This window comes from Crocodylus siamensis, chromosome 1 (genome assembly GCF_052110815.1).
Source record: "Crocodylus siamensis isolate JL-2025a chromosome 1, ASM5211081v1, whole genome shotgun sequence".
NCBI lineage: Eukaryota > Metazoa > Chordata > Crocodylia > Crocodylidae > Crocodylus > Crocodylus siamensis.
This window is the reverse complement of record NC_143395.1, coordinates 311,304,526-311,318,843: the sequence shown is the minus strand read 5'-3', so window position 1 is coordinate 311,318,843 and position 14,318 is coordinate 311,304,526. Positions and strand designations below refer to the sequence as shown.

At 42.4% G+C, this 14,318-nt stretch overlaps 1 long non-coding RNA gene across 1 annotated transcript; it reads left to right on the top strand.

The window, feature by feature from the left end:
• Positions 1-3,819: 3,819 nt before the first annotated feature.
• LOC149874765 (uncharacterized) lies at positions 3,820-8,796 on the top strand. Its single transcript, XR_016439964.1, has 3 exons — positions 3,820-3,940; positions 5,950-6,085; positions 8,528-8,796. It is a non-coding gene; the product is annotated as an uncharacterized LOC149874765 (long non-coding RNA).
• The last annotated feature ends 5,522 nt before the right edge of the window (positions 8,797-14,318 follow it).

Sequence of the window (14,318 nt, the reverse complement as noted above, 5' to 3'; positions counted from 1 at the left end):
AGGATCATAGGGTATCTCTGCTCACTCTGAATCAGAAGTTTAGTGCCTCCCCCCATCCATAAAACTCTACACATTCAACAAGCTAGTTGATCATCTACTAGGTAGTTGATCAGCAAGGAAGAAGAGGGGGAGTCAATTTACATTGAATGAGAACGAAGCACATGGCAGGAGCTTTCCTTCCTTTGGAAAAAAAGGGCAAATATTTAAGGCCCAACTCTTCCTTATTTTACACCCTTGTAAGATGGAGGACTTTGCTGTACTGGATTTTATTACTATTATGAATTTCAACCCCAAATAGTACTTGACAAATTTTATTAGATTTTCCTTTTTTCCTTTTAGTTTTTCTTTCCATTCCCTCAACTGGCACTGTATAAAGTCCAATTTTGAGGTGATTTCAATATAAACATTGATCTCACAAGTAAGGAGGCACAAGGCATTAAACTGTCAAGTGGGGGGTTTTTGGCATTATTTTGAATTAATTCTGATATTTGAGAAAGAAACAAATACAGCTAGCTATGTAGTTTATAAACCTGAGCAAGGTAGAAAGTTGGGATGACTCATGGTGGCAGATTCAGTATGGAAAGGCATTGGATTTTAAAAGGAAAAAGATTATGGAGGAGGTCTGAGACAGAGATAAAGAAAAATGATCTCCTCTCATCATTTTCCATCAACTGGAGCTGTAACCCTTCAAAAAGAGACATAAGCAGAACTATTCTAGTGCTGGAACCAATACCATATGTCAGGTTCAGATTCAAGACTCTAATGAAAACACTCTCCCACACACCTAAATTGGAATTTCATATTTAAGGCTTTATCCTTTTCCTACATGAAAGTGATTTTTAAATGAACTAGGAAAGTTCAGAAATACTCAATAACCTATGGGGTCACATTTCACACAAGAAAACCACTGTCTCCAATCTCTCAGTTTTAATCCTCAAAGGGAATTTACAAAACACCTTTCACAAATGAGCTTACAAACTTCATTTCATCAACCTACTGGATACAAAAAATCATGGACTAAATACAGACATTGGATTTATGACACATTATAACCTGCCTAACAACTGATGCCCCAGGTACCTTTCCACTATTTACCAGCTACATGCATTCCCTTCCCTCCTCTGCCACCCCCCAGTCGCTCACTCATTGACTCCTATTTACATTGTTATTAGCTGGCTTTCTTGCATGCACACCAGCTTTTGGCTTCTTTACTATTCATTCCATCCAGGAAAAGCACAGACTATCGCAGATGCTACCTTGCTTCCTCAGCCTGATGAAGGGTGTTTGTGCACAAAAGCTTGCAAAGAAGAATTGTTTCCAACTATTTGAGCTGATATAATAAAAGATATCAGATTTACCCAAAGAACCTTGTCTGCCTATGTCCTTAGACCAACACAGGTACAACATATATGTCTTGTTCAAACCAAGTTCGAACCCCACCTAAAGTCCAGAGAACTTTTGGTTCAGAGTTGCGAACTAACCTAAGACCTAGGCTTGGGTTTGAACTTGGTTTGAACAAGACATTTTGCATCAGGACATTAGAAAATACTTTTGAGTGTAAGTAGCCACTTACTACATAAAATGCATCTGAAATCACTTTGGAGAATTCCTGATGGAGAGAGTAGATATTATGGATTATAGGTACCAAAACCAAGATATAGATTACTTTTTTTGTTATTTCCCCCCACAAAAGCCTTTATATGGCGAAAGTGGAGTTCTATTAATATATTTCAGACAAGATTTTACTTCCTACCCACATGCACAAGTGGCTCTTATTCTCATGTTCAGTACATGTGTACAGAGCTCAACAGCTTCCCCTGATAAGCCAGAGTTGGCTTATTCACCCCTAAACATTCTCTCTCCCTCTTTCCCCAAACCATAGAATTTTTGCATATTTGTAACTGTTCCTAGTGATTACCCAGCTGGGGAAGTGATTTTCCCCAGTACAGGCAATTTCTCTAATGCATTGCAAGAAAATAACAGCAAGGGCAGACTAGAGATGTACCTTATAGAGTAAATAATACAGAACAAAGACCCAATCTGGCTCCAGTTGAAATAAAGGGAAAATGATTACTATTTCAGATTTGTGTTACTACATTTCAATAACTTTCATATGACTTAAAAACTGAGAGATAACATTGAATGAATGAATAAATAAATAAATAAACAAAACCCTTCCAAAGTTCACTGCACTATCCATTAGGCTACTTTAGAAAACATGCATTGGGAGGCTTATTGTCCTGAGTTCAGTAAACAATGTCTTTTAAAACCTTTGAACAATTTTTTAGTAGACAGAGGACTCTCCTGGCCTGGGGATCATGGCTCCACTGCCTGTCCTACAAACACAGAATGCCTCTGATTGGCTGGTAATTTAGGGTGCCAGCTAATTAGGCAATTAAAAAAGAATGATGGAATATTGACACGGTACCAAATACCTGGTGATCCTAAGTCATCCTTTCTGGGGCATGAGCTGGCAAATGGGACAACCTGACGGCCTCCACTCATTAGAGCAGGGCTTGTACTTGGTAAGGCCCTAGGGGGTATGTGTGGGTGGGCAGGGATGGAGTGCCATCACCCACCACCCCACACCGCTGTCTCCCAGGACAGTGATAGCCTATGAGCAGGGACAGCCTAGTGCTTGGGCAGAAGAGACAAGCTCTGGCCTAGGCTAGACCCACCCTGGGGAGGGGGTGGTGAGTGGGGTGCCACAATGCTTCATGGGATGTTGGTGGAATGAGATTTACCATGAGTTGTGATGGGATGTGGTACAGACATTCATTATAGTGCTCTGACCTACAGCACTGAAGTCTGATACCACTTCAATCCAGGGTTATCTTAGAGTGGGATCTACTATTTTTACAGCACTCTATGTGTCCTGACTATCTGTTTGGTTAAGGTTGTAGACTATTCCCTGCGTATCTACCACTCAATAAGTGTAACTTCTGTACCTCTCCAATGAGTTCTTAATCCCAGATAGGCTGGTATATGCTGAGTAGGTTTTTCTTCTCTTCTTTTCCTTTTTTTTTTTTTTTGGAGGAGACAACAAAAAATAAACCAAAAATATCAAAATATTTCCTTATGTGAGGGAGAGAAAGAGCCAGTGGGCTCCTTGGCTCCCATCTGGGGCGGAGGGCCAGTGACCCCAGGCCTGCAACCCCAAGGAGACAGGCAGAAACCCCCCTTAACCAGGTGTGCGGGGAAGGGAAGGGCCAACACTTCCTCCGCCGGCATAAAAGAGAGCCCGGTGCCAACAAGCGGGGGCAAAGTGGAACTGGAAGGAGGACGTGGAGTTGATGGAGCAGGCCGGCGTACACTGCAGAGGATGTGAGCAACGCTGAGTGCTGGTAGGAACTTCTGGAAAAGGGCTAAGCCCCAGCCGGGGTTTCGAGGCCAAAGAGCGGGCCCCTGAGGGGTATAGGATTGTTGATTTACTGGCTGGGAGCGGAGAGAACCCAGTAGGAGCTGGGTAACATAAGGACTGTATTAGAAGGGCCCAGTTTGAATTAGGGTACCGTAGCTCCTGTAATAGGGGCACAGTTCACAGTGAGCTTTAACAGGAGGAGGGAGAACGTGATCAAGCCCTCCCAAGGGACTGTTTGACCCACAGAGGGCGAGTTGTTATTGGAGAATGAGTGCAGCTTGGTTGGAGCAGCCAATCTGACCAGGAGAAGCCCCTTGGTCCTAGTGCTTGTGTTGATTTTTATCTTTCTTTTGTGGAGTACTCGGGCAACGTAAGGAGACGTGGCTGAACCAGGCTGGCGGCCACCATCCCGGTGGAACGGGCGAGGGTGTAGGGGTGGCGGAGCCCTCAGAAACTCGGGACCCACAGGACGCAGAGGAGACTCATAATTGGACGGCATGCGTCGGACATATGAACCAAATCCGTTAACATCAAAGTCGTGGCAGGCAAGGCAGGCGCGTGCGATACATCCAATCGAAGGTGAGGATACATTCGGCGACCGGTAGGCGGCCCCGACATGGGCAGCTGGCATTGGCATAACCCGACACCTTTCCTCTGATTTTCCATCCATTCCACCATTTGTGAGCTACATTTCTTTTTCATTTTTAATGTGGGGACAAGCGAGTAGATGTATGATATTCATCCTCTGTAACAAAAATTTGCAGCTGCTGCTTTAATTAGCTCATTGGTTGACTTGTATAGATGTAGAATAATTTGTAAATTGGGTGCAAAATGCATATCTAGTCTTTAATCTGAACTCTGTCTTCTGCTGCTTTGCCACCAATCTGTATGAAACAGAGTACATTTTATGTCATGTGGGAAAAAAAGGCTTAAATATGTTTAAGACCAAAAGTTTCAGGTTTTAGTTTTGTTAGAGATACATGGGTGATCGACATTACTGGAAAGGAAGCAAATATTGAATTAGATTCCTAAATACAGACCATCCCATGTGTAAATATTGAAATTGTCTTTCATTCTGAAAATCAGAGGATTTATCTCTTACAAACTTAAAAAAAAATTCCAATCTTTTGGATTCCAAAGTTGGTGTTTGTAGCCATTAAGATTACTTAATCACTTACGTGATCAAGATATTAAATTACTATTTAAATAAAAGTGTAGTAGGTTAGCAGAACTGAAAAACACATGGCACATTTTATGAGCTCATTGGCACATGGATAGAAATGTTCAACTTAATACTAAGTAACTTTGTTTTGTTAAATTGCCAGCATAGCTGTATGTTTTATTTGCTGACCAGTCACCTTGGTAGAGTAAGGGCATCTGATATAATCAGTGTATTCTAATAGGAAACAATATCAGTAGTTTATTGATAATATTTTTTCATTTACTGCCATCTGAGTTATTTTAAATTCCAACTGAAAGTTAAAAACAAACACAGCTACTTCTGTGCTCATCTGCTGCACAGCTATGTTTGGAAACAATGAATATTTGACATAACTTGAACTGAGATTGACCTGGCTGTGCCAATCTGCAGACAGTATTTAGTTATATAATTTAATGGCCTTCACTTTTTTTTTTTACACCTACGTGTCTGAGGCGGGTTTCCTCTTTCATACAAATCTTGTGGTAACCTTTGTTCCCCAATGGTCTAAATCACATTCTTAAGAGATTAAACTGTTATGACAAAAGAGGAATGTTTAGCTATTATGCTTTGCAGCTAAAAATTTGTCAGATTAGAAATTGTGTATTTTATAATCTTAAAATCAAAGAAGCTTTCCATCAAAGCTTTATGTCTGGCTATAATATTTTCCCAACCTTTGTTGAACCTGAATTGTTTTGGATTATCTCACATTGGGTTCACTGAATAAGCCTAGCCAAATGTGGGAAAAAGCTTCTTGCCAAACATTTTAAACATTTCACATGTGTAGGGCACAGGCGGTAAGCCACAGGTATTAGTTTACTGGATTGGTGAAGCCTGCCTTAACAGTCTTTTTACCTTTAGTTTTATGAGAGATGCTTTTTGAGATTAGTATGACTGATAAAACCCTACAGGGCGACCGTTTATCTTCCATTAAGAATACTGTTCACTTTCTTTAACCTGGTGACCTGAGTGCTCCTGTAAAGAGTGCCTTTTATAGAGTTTTTACATCTCGATGGATTAAGTATCATTTCTCTACTGGGGAAAAAAAAAACGATTCAATTTCCTCAGAAGAATGGTTTGTCAGAGCAGAATAGTTTTTGTCTTTATCCATCTTTAAATCTGGCAGTCATGTTCCTCAAACAGTCACAAAACAGTGATCATTCAAAGTTCAAATTGCCAGTTAATTTAAAATCTGCTCACTGAGTTCTTTTATTACAGTATCACTGTGAATTCAGCAAAGCAAATATGATGCCAAGAGGATGGTGGAAGTACCTATTTTCTATGCTGTAAAGTACCATACTAATAGAGGCTGTTTTCTTTGTGTATACCAGAACAGTTTTTGCTAAAATTGTATACATTCAGTTTTATGTCATAAATATTTATCTACCAGAGCACAGAATGCCAACAAGATTTGCTGAGGGAATCACACGCACACACATACCAGGACATGGCCTTTTGTAAAGTAGAAATGATGGATATTTTTGAAGATAATTCAGGAAATTAAAATTGGAATATAGAGTATATAGGTAAGTAGAGATAACTTGATCTTCAGCAAATACATGTATTGTTAATTACTGTTGGTTCATTTATTTATTTATTCAATTGGTTGATTTATTTTTTAATCAATGTCTGAGGATAATGTATCAGAGTATAAGGTAACTTCATGCATTGTTGATATTTTTTCTTTGCTTGGTTGATTTTGTAACTAAATGATTTGAACTATAATCTTGCAAGCTATCCAATGCATTCAGCTATGTTGTCTTCAGTTGGAGTTTAGAGAACCCCAGACTTTGCAAGAAATGCTGCTTGCCTTGACAGACCAGGCCACATTTGTTCACATAATATACTCTGAATGTTTAGAATAACTTTCAAGAACTGCTAACAGTATTGGTGGCACTTGCAGAAAATAAATCCTGTGGGCTTTTATCCTACCACATATTAGAATTGTGGGTTTACATTATCTTCAGTTGATTGCATAAGCAACATTTGTATCTGCTTTATTTAAGTTAAATGATTTTCCTTGATGTTCTCTAGCATGACCTTTTTTTCTTCATGCTCATCAGTCAGTGACTCATTTCTGGTTTGATTTAGGAACAGTGTATTGACTTTCTTCGGGCAGGTAGAAATTGTATTAAAATTACTCTACCTACTACATCATAAGGCCCTATCTTTCTTGTTACAACATGCAGTCAGCCCCTGAACAAAGTCTTAGTTACTTCAGTGGGGTTCATTGTGAACACTGTGACTTGAAGTCTGGGGCCTTGAATATTGTTTCTACCCTTATTCAGAGTGTGTTGACTTAATCAGGAGTTCGATGAGTGAAAAAAGCCTTCATCTTTAACTTTTGTGTTACTTACTAATACATTGTAAGATACCATCTGATACAAATTTTACTATATGTAGAGAAAGAATAATTAAAGCTATAGTATACAGGCAGTCCTTGGACTTATGACACAATTGGTTCCCGAAAGCCGCATCTTAAGTCAAAACGTCATAACTCAGAACCAATTTTCCCATAGGAAACAATGTTATAAATAGAGGATTGATTCCTGAACCAAAGCCTGATACCCTATTTTCACCAGAAATAACCCAGAATTTTGTAATCTATCAATTATAGATGAGTAATATAGGTACATTAATGTATTTCCATTGTAAAAAGCAATAATGATGATTTGGAAGGCCTTCTTTGAGGTGACTTTGCTGGACTTTTTGAAGGGCTCTTGGTTGGACTTTTTGAAGGGCTCTTGGTTGGAATCTTCTCAGGAGCCTTGGCTGTAGGTTTTTCTGGAGTCTTGTCTGCTTTCTTAAAGAAAGTGTCCAAGAAAGTTTGGACAGATGTTCTCCAGGGATGTGGGCAATGCAGCAAACTTGTTTGCTGGTGTGGCATCACGTCAGATCAAAAGTTGTAAGGTCAAAACTGACACCAGAAAGTTGAAACAGGGTGTCAATTTACAAATGTTTTAAGTGTGGAACATTGTAACTCAAAATGTTGTAAGTCAAGGACTACCTGTGTAAGTGTATTTATTTTTAAAAGGTACAGTAGTACCTTTAAAATAAACAATATCACCTTTCTTATGCTATTTGAGTTTCCTGGGGTGGGCAAAATTTTAGAAAATTAATATTTATCTGCCCTGGGCTGCCTGCCATGTGGCCCTCGATGACTTGCTAAAACTCAGTCAGCGGCCCCCTACCCAAAATAATTGCCTGCCCCTGGTTTAAGTATAAATGGAAATACTGTGGTAAAGTCTTTGGAATGTTCTTTATATATGCTTAATATAGATTAAATGACAGTTGAAGGGTAAGGATCTAACCACGCACACTTATAGCTTGTACGTATGATTAGTGTTTTCACATTATTTTGTTTTGTTTTCCTGGGAACACATGATGTCATCACATTTTGGCAAAACTTCACATTTTCTTTTCAAAGCGATCACAGTTTCCCCATTTCCACCAGATGCTACATATCCCTCCTTTCCTGCAGCTTTAATATTACATGTCTGAGCAACTACTGCCTTGATCCTCTACTTAAAGAAATGAAATTGTGTTTGTATGTCTGAGAGCCTGATGAAGCCCTTTATTTTTCCATCTGACTGGGTATGTCTACATAAGATGCTTAATACACAGTAGACTAATTTTACTGTGCATTAGCACATCATGGCAAAAGCTGTGCTATTGCACTAATATTCAGTAGAATTAGTCTACTGCATATTAAGCATCAAAAAAGACTGTGTGCCTTTGCTACTAAACTTAATGCACAGTAGCAATAGTGCATTAATGAATGTGTAGACATGGCCACTATGTATTGATTTATGTAAGAGAGGTCCTGTGCACTAGATATTAGTTTCTTGTCAACCAATCACAACATCATTCTCCCCTGATGCTCTGCTCCTACTTGTGGAATCAGAGTGAAGACTCTGACCTTTTAATATCTAATATGGTATCATTTTAACATGTGTTTATTCTTACAGGAACTTGCTTAGTCATGGAAAGGCATTACATTGCTGTGAGGAGAAATGCTGCTTTCCTGCCAGAAACTACCAGCATACAGGCATTAATTCAGTTTCTTGAAGAGGAAATCTGCCCCACCCACAAGAAAGATTATCCATTATGACACTTGAAAGAACTCACTAGATTTGAGAACAGCAGGAGTTCAGCTGCGGTTTTCTCTGTCTGGGGAAAACACAGAGGTATTTCCTGGTAACTCTACTCCTTCCATGATTGGGAGAGACCCTAGTCTGGGTAAAGTATGGGAAGCCTTTCTTCAGCACTACACTCCTCCCAGGTTTGGGAGTAGCGCATGCTCCCTGTATCTTCCCTAGACTGGGGTCCCTGGAAGGCATAGAGAGCAAGGGAATGGTTGTCTTCAAGCTGGAACACATGCATGCTCTCTCTCTTTGGGAGAGGGAGCAGCAAATTTCCCACAAAATAAAAATGAACACTTGTCCATTCCACGGTCTGAATTATGTTATGTAAAGCTAATGCTCACCAGCTAATTGATTTCAATTTGTCGATGCCTTCTGATTTTGTGAGAAATGAACAAGCTGACAGACCTTCTGATGATGACTGGGAAGAGTATGGGAAGAGGCTCAATAAGTGCTTACTGCTTTGTAGAAACACTGGCCTTAGTCTGAGAAAGGTACCTTATTTCAAAATGCTTTCATTATCATTGCAGTTTTACTGTGTATGTTTAACCACAGTCACTTTGGACATATTGATGTTCTATTATAATCAGATGTGGTTTGCATTTTGCACAGAATTAAAGAAGGTAGTTTTAGAAGCAAGTAGCTACATGACCAATATCTTGTTTGGATGCTAGAATATTAACTGAATATAATGGTATTATAAGCAGATGGAAAATATGAAATCTTGTAGATCTGGATAAAGAATTAGTTTAGAGAAGCAAACAAAACTTCTGTCTTCTGGGATACTTCATCAGACTCTTTTCAGGGGACTGAAAATTAGATTGTAGTTGTCCATGATCAGGGGATTTCTGAGACAGAACATTAGAGGTCTGTTAGAATTAGGTTTCAAACAATGTTGGGCATTTCATGCTTGAAAGACATGAAGACAATTACTTGCCTGTATCTTTGCTACCTGTGGGCATGATTAAATTATGGACTTGTATTCCTCAAAAAGATGTAGTTTATTACTTTCAACAGCTTTCAAACTGAAGTCTTTATAAATAGAGAGAGCTGTAATTTACAAAGATAAAAACCATGTCCCATATCATCCCTTTAATAGAAAAATATGTAGGAGAGAAAAATTATGCAAGAAACTCTGCAAATTTAACCTGTGGGTTTTCTAAGTACATATTCTCAGGGGAAGGAGCAGGCTCAGGGACATACAAAGGGCCCATTGGTTCTGGCCACAGAGTCTTCAACTGCTTTATAGTCTAGCAGCAGCTGTTACTTGAGGAGGCCTCCAAGGACAGGGAAAACTAGGGTTTCCTAGATCTGCTAAATTTCTAAGGGGTGTATATATGGATGGGCAAATACATTGGTAAATTCAGAATAACATTTGTAGTGCTTTCTTTTTGCTACTGTTGATGGTAGCATTCTCTCAAGCCTTCATTTGGTTTAGCTAAGCAGGTATGGAAAGGCCTCAGCATCTCTGGAACACTCTTTTTTACTATTTTAGAAAAAAATATAAAGCAATTTATTCAAACAACTAAGCTCATTTGTTGTTTATAAATTTACAACAGACAGATCATAATTTTCCCAGATGTATCTATTATTCCGTAGTCTTTACCACTGATTTCAAGAAATAATTTTTGGTTTGTTTGTAACCAGTTTATTATCAAAACTTGATGATTATTGGTTGCATAAGTGGACTACATGATACATTTCTGCTTTTTGAAAATAATAACTTAGAATATAGATTTAGTGAAAATACTTTCAATTATATTTCTAAATTTAACTTTTTTTGAAGATTCTCAATATTTGCTTAAAATTCAGTATCATGGTGAATATTGTCATCAGTGAAGTCATTGCTATATTATTCACCAAAAAAATACTAAAACACATTTATTAGATTAAAAAATGTGTGTAGTAATCGCTTCTCGGCCTCTTGAAGGCTCAGACCGAGCGAAAACATTTAATTTTCTTCTTGCTGTTGTTGATTACAGCATTCACTCAAACCTTCATTTGGCTTAGCTAGGTAGATATGAAGAGGCTTCACCATCTTTAGTAGGGCTGTGCAGAGCAGGTAATATTCGATTCAACAGCTGTCAATTATTAAACCGGGTCCCACTTCGATTTGCCATCCACTTTGAGTCGAAGCAGGTCCGCTTCGAGTCGAGGTCAAAGCTCAGTTGAATATTTGAGCTGCTTCGACTTCCCTATAGGCTATAATGGGGAAGGTTGAAGCAAGCTATAACTTTGGCATTTCTTGTCTGATCTTGATGAAACTTGTAGGAATGGTATCTCCTGAGGAGCCCACAAAGCGTGCCAAGTTTAGGTTCAGGGGGTGCAGAGAAACTGCACCCCATATTCTTGAGAGCAAACCACCTGTAACTTCTATGTGCAAAGCCACAGTAGCTCAAACTTGCAGGAATGGTAGCTTCTGAGGAGCCCACAAAGCCTGCCAACTTTCAACAAGATAGGTTCAGGGGGTTTGGAGAAACAGTACCCCAAATTCCTGAGAGAAAATCTCTCGTGAGTTCTGTGTGGAAAGCCACAGGGAGCTCAAAACTGCAGGCTTGCTAGCCCCTGAGGAGCCCACAAAGCCTGCCAACTTTCACAGTGATAGGTGCAGGGGTTTGGGGGAAACTGCACCTTAGGCTGCTGACAGACAAAACTTGTGATCCAGATGGAGTGAGGAGGGTGGCATTCACTCCATCTGCATCTGGTGCTTGGAGACCCCAGCAGCGGGGGGTTGACCTTGAGGAACACCAGCTGCTCCCCCAAACCAGGATCCAAGCAGGTGCGGCGGGGTGTAACAACATCCGCAGCCATGCTGAACACCCTCTTGCTTGGCACACTGGTTGGTGGACAGGACAGGTATTCCCGGGCAACCATGGCCAGATCCAGCCACATCGGGCTGTGGGTTGTCCAGTAGGCCAAGGGGTCGCAGTCCAGGAGCTCCACAGGCTCGGCAAGATAGGCAGACTCACTCAGGCTGTCTGCCTGATCCTGGGGTCTGGTGGGTCTGGACCCCCTACTGTTTGCCATGGCCTTAGCCCATATTGGCAGCGCCTGTGGTGGAGGGGAAGACTGGCTCATGGATGGCAGTCTGGATTTAGGCAGTGGATCCCCCTGTCCCACTTCCTCCGCCTCCGCCGTTCTGCCTCCGTCACTGTCTTAATAAGTACCTCCCTCCAGTGACTCAGTGTCTCACTGCCACATATGGTGCCCTTCACCCTTTGGTCACAGACGGAGGCCAGAATATGCACTGTGTTGGACCCCAAGGGTTCAAGCCTTTTCCTAAGGCCCTCCTTCAGCTGCCTCACCAGTGCCTGCATGTCTGGTGAAAGTGGCCTGCCCCAGCCAGGAACATTGGCCCCCAGGAAGCTCTCCATTTGTCTGTGGAGCTCCTTCACTATGGATACCACCTGGCTGAGGAAGGCATCAGCAGTACGGAGGATGTCAGTGGCCTCGAGGAAGGGCTTGAGGACCAGCAAGATCTGGGAGATGGCATCCCACTCAGCTTTGGTCAGGGGGCTGCTGATCCCAATCTTCCCAAGCAAGGCCAGCTTATGGATAGCCTTCTGTTGCTCCACCAGCCTCTTAAGCATCAGGCATGTGGAGCTCCCCCAAGTCTCCATATCCTGCATGATTTTGTGCTGTTGGACATTTAGCTCTGCTTGTTTGTCCTGCAGCATCTTGCCCCCCCTCGATGTTCCGGTGGAAGTAGCCTGCCACCTTCCTGCATCTGGAAATGAGACTGCTGGTGTTGCTGGTGCCATCATCGGCAGCCCTGTCCCCCTCCACGGCATCCCTCAGAATCAGATGTAGTTGTGTGCCACACAGTGAATACCAGCAAAGTTGGCATCACGGACTGCCTTGACCATATTGGCCCCATTATCAGTGACCATGAAGCCGAGGATGAGCTCAGCCTGCCCAACGCCCAGCCACCCCTGCACCATGCGGTTCATGGCCCCCCTTATCTCTGCTGCTGTGTGGGACTCATCCATCACCTTGGTGTGAAGGAGAGCCCACCAATGGCCTGACTGGCCACACCAGTGCCCTGTGAGGGAGAGGTATGCATGATGTCCACCCTGGCTGCTCCAGATGTCTGAAGTGAAGTGTACAGTCACCTGCGGACCTGCCTTGTGCAGCTCCTCCCTCAAGTGCTCCCTGCGTGCTTCGTATAGAGAAGACACCACTGTCCTGCTGAAGATGTTGCATGTGGGCACCTGGTAGGATGGAGCCAGCAGTGTCAGGAGCCACCTGAACCCTGGCCGCTCAACAAAGGTAAAGGGCTGGTCATCCAGAGCAAGCATCCTCCCAGTGGTCTGGGTGACCTTGCTTGCATTTGTAACTGGTCCCTTTTGCCCTCAATGTTCCAGGGTGCCCTGCCTCTGCTGTGGGGGGACGGGGACTGTGGAGCGAGTGGGGGCCATTCCTGTGGCAAAGGGGTGGTACCTGAGGAGATGATTCAGCATCCCCAAGGTGGTCATGCGCTTTGTTCCCTTGCCCTGGCTGATTTGGCTCAGCTGTGCACACAGATAGCAAACATGGGATCATCTGCCAGCTTATAATGATCCCAGACCATGCTAGTACTAAGGCTTTCCCTCTGGTGTGCAGGTGCATCTGTGGAAGCTGCTGAACTCTCCCCCTCCTCAGCAGTCAGAGGCACAGCAAGAGAAAGAGCAGACTCAGCTGAGCTGCTTGCCTTCACCTGTACAGAGGCACCTTCTGAAGTGCCTTCTGGGAAAGAACTCGTGGCTTGAATGGAAAAAACCTGAGGGGTGTCAAGCACAAACTCGACTGATTCCCCCTCCTTCCCCAGAGCTTCCCTGTCCAGGGCACTGAGATCCAGATCCAGCTCTTCTTCTGGCACTGGAAGGCTCAGCATTGGCAGTGACCCAGGGGTGGAGCGCGCTGCTGTGCTGGTTGCAGGTATGGTGGGAGAGGTCATGGCTGCTGTGTCTGGGCATGAGAGAGTCTCGGGCACAGGCAGTGGCTCTGGTGGCACTGCTGCACCCCTCTCTTTACTGCTTGTAGCAGCCTCATCCCTTGTAGCGGGAGGAAAGAGGTTGCGTCTGAGTTTGGTGGGGGAAGAAACTGCAGCTCTCCTGCTTGCAACCCCTCTTGCTCCCCTTTGTGCAGGCTGGCCAGTGTGGCCACCTGCCTTTCCACCCTGCTTCATAATGTGGTCCTTCGTATGTAAACTGGAACCTCTAAGTGTGCTGTGCGCCATGGATTAGATTTCTGGATGTTATGTAAATGTGTGTGAGTGTGTAGATAATATATTGAGAAGTGTTGGTGTGGTGGAAAGAATGAATGATGTATAAAAAATATATATATATAAACTAAATTCCTATATATAGAATAGATCCTAGGCTACTGCTAACCCTATCCAATACAAGTGTAAACTAATATGAAAAGTAGTTATAAAATTAAAGCACCAAGTTCTCAGAAATCCCTGTTGCTAGTGTTGCAAGCAGGGAATCTGTTGAAGATCAGGACTTCCAGCCGTCATGCTCTGACACAGAGGTGCTGGAGAACACCAGCAGCTCAGAAACTGACCCCAAGGCAGCAAGCAGGGGAGCTGAAAAACTGCTGCCTTTTATGCATTTTCTCTGGCCTTCCCCCAGGG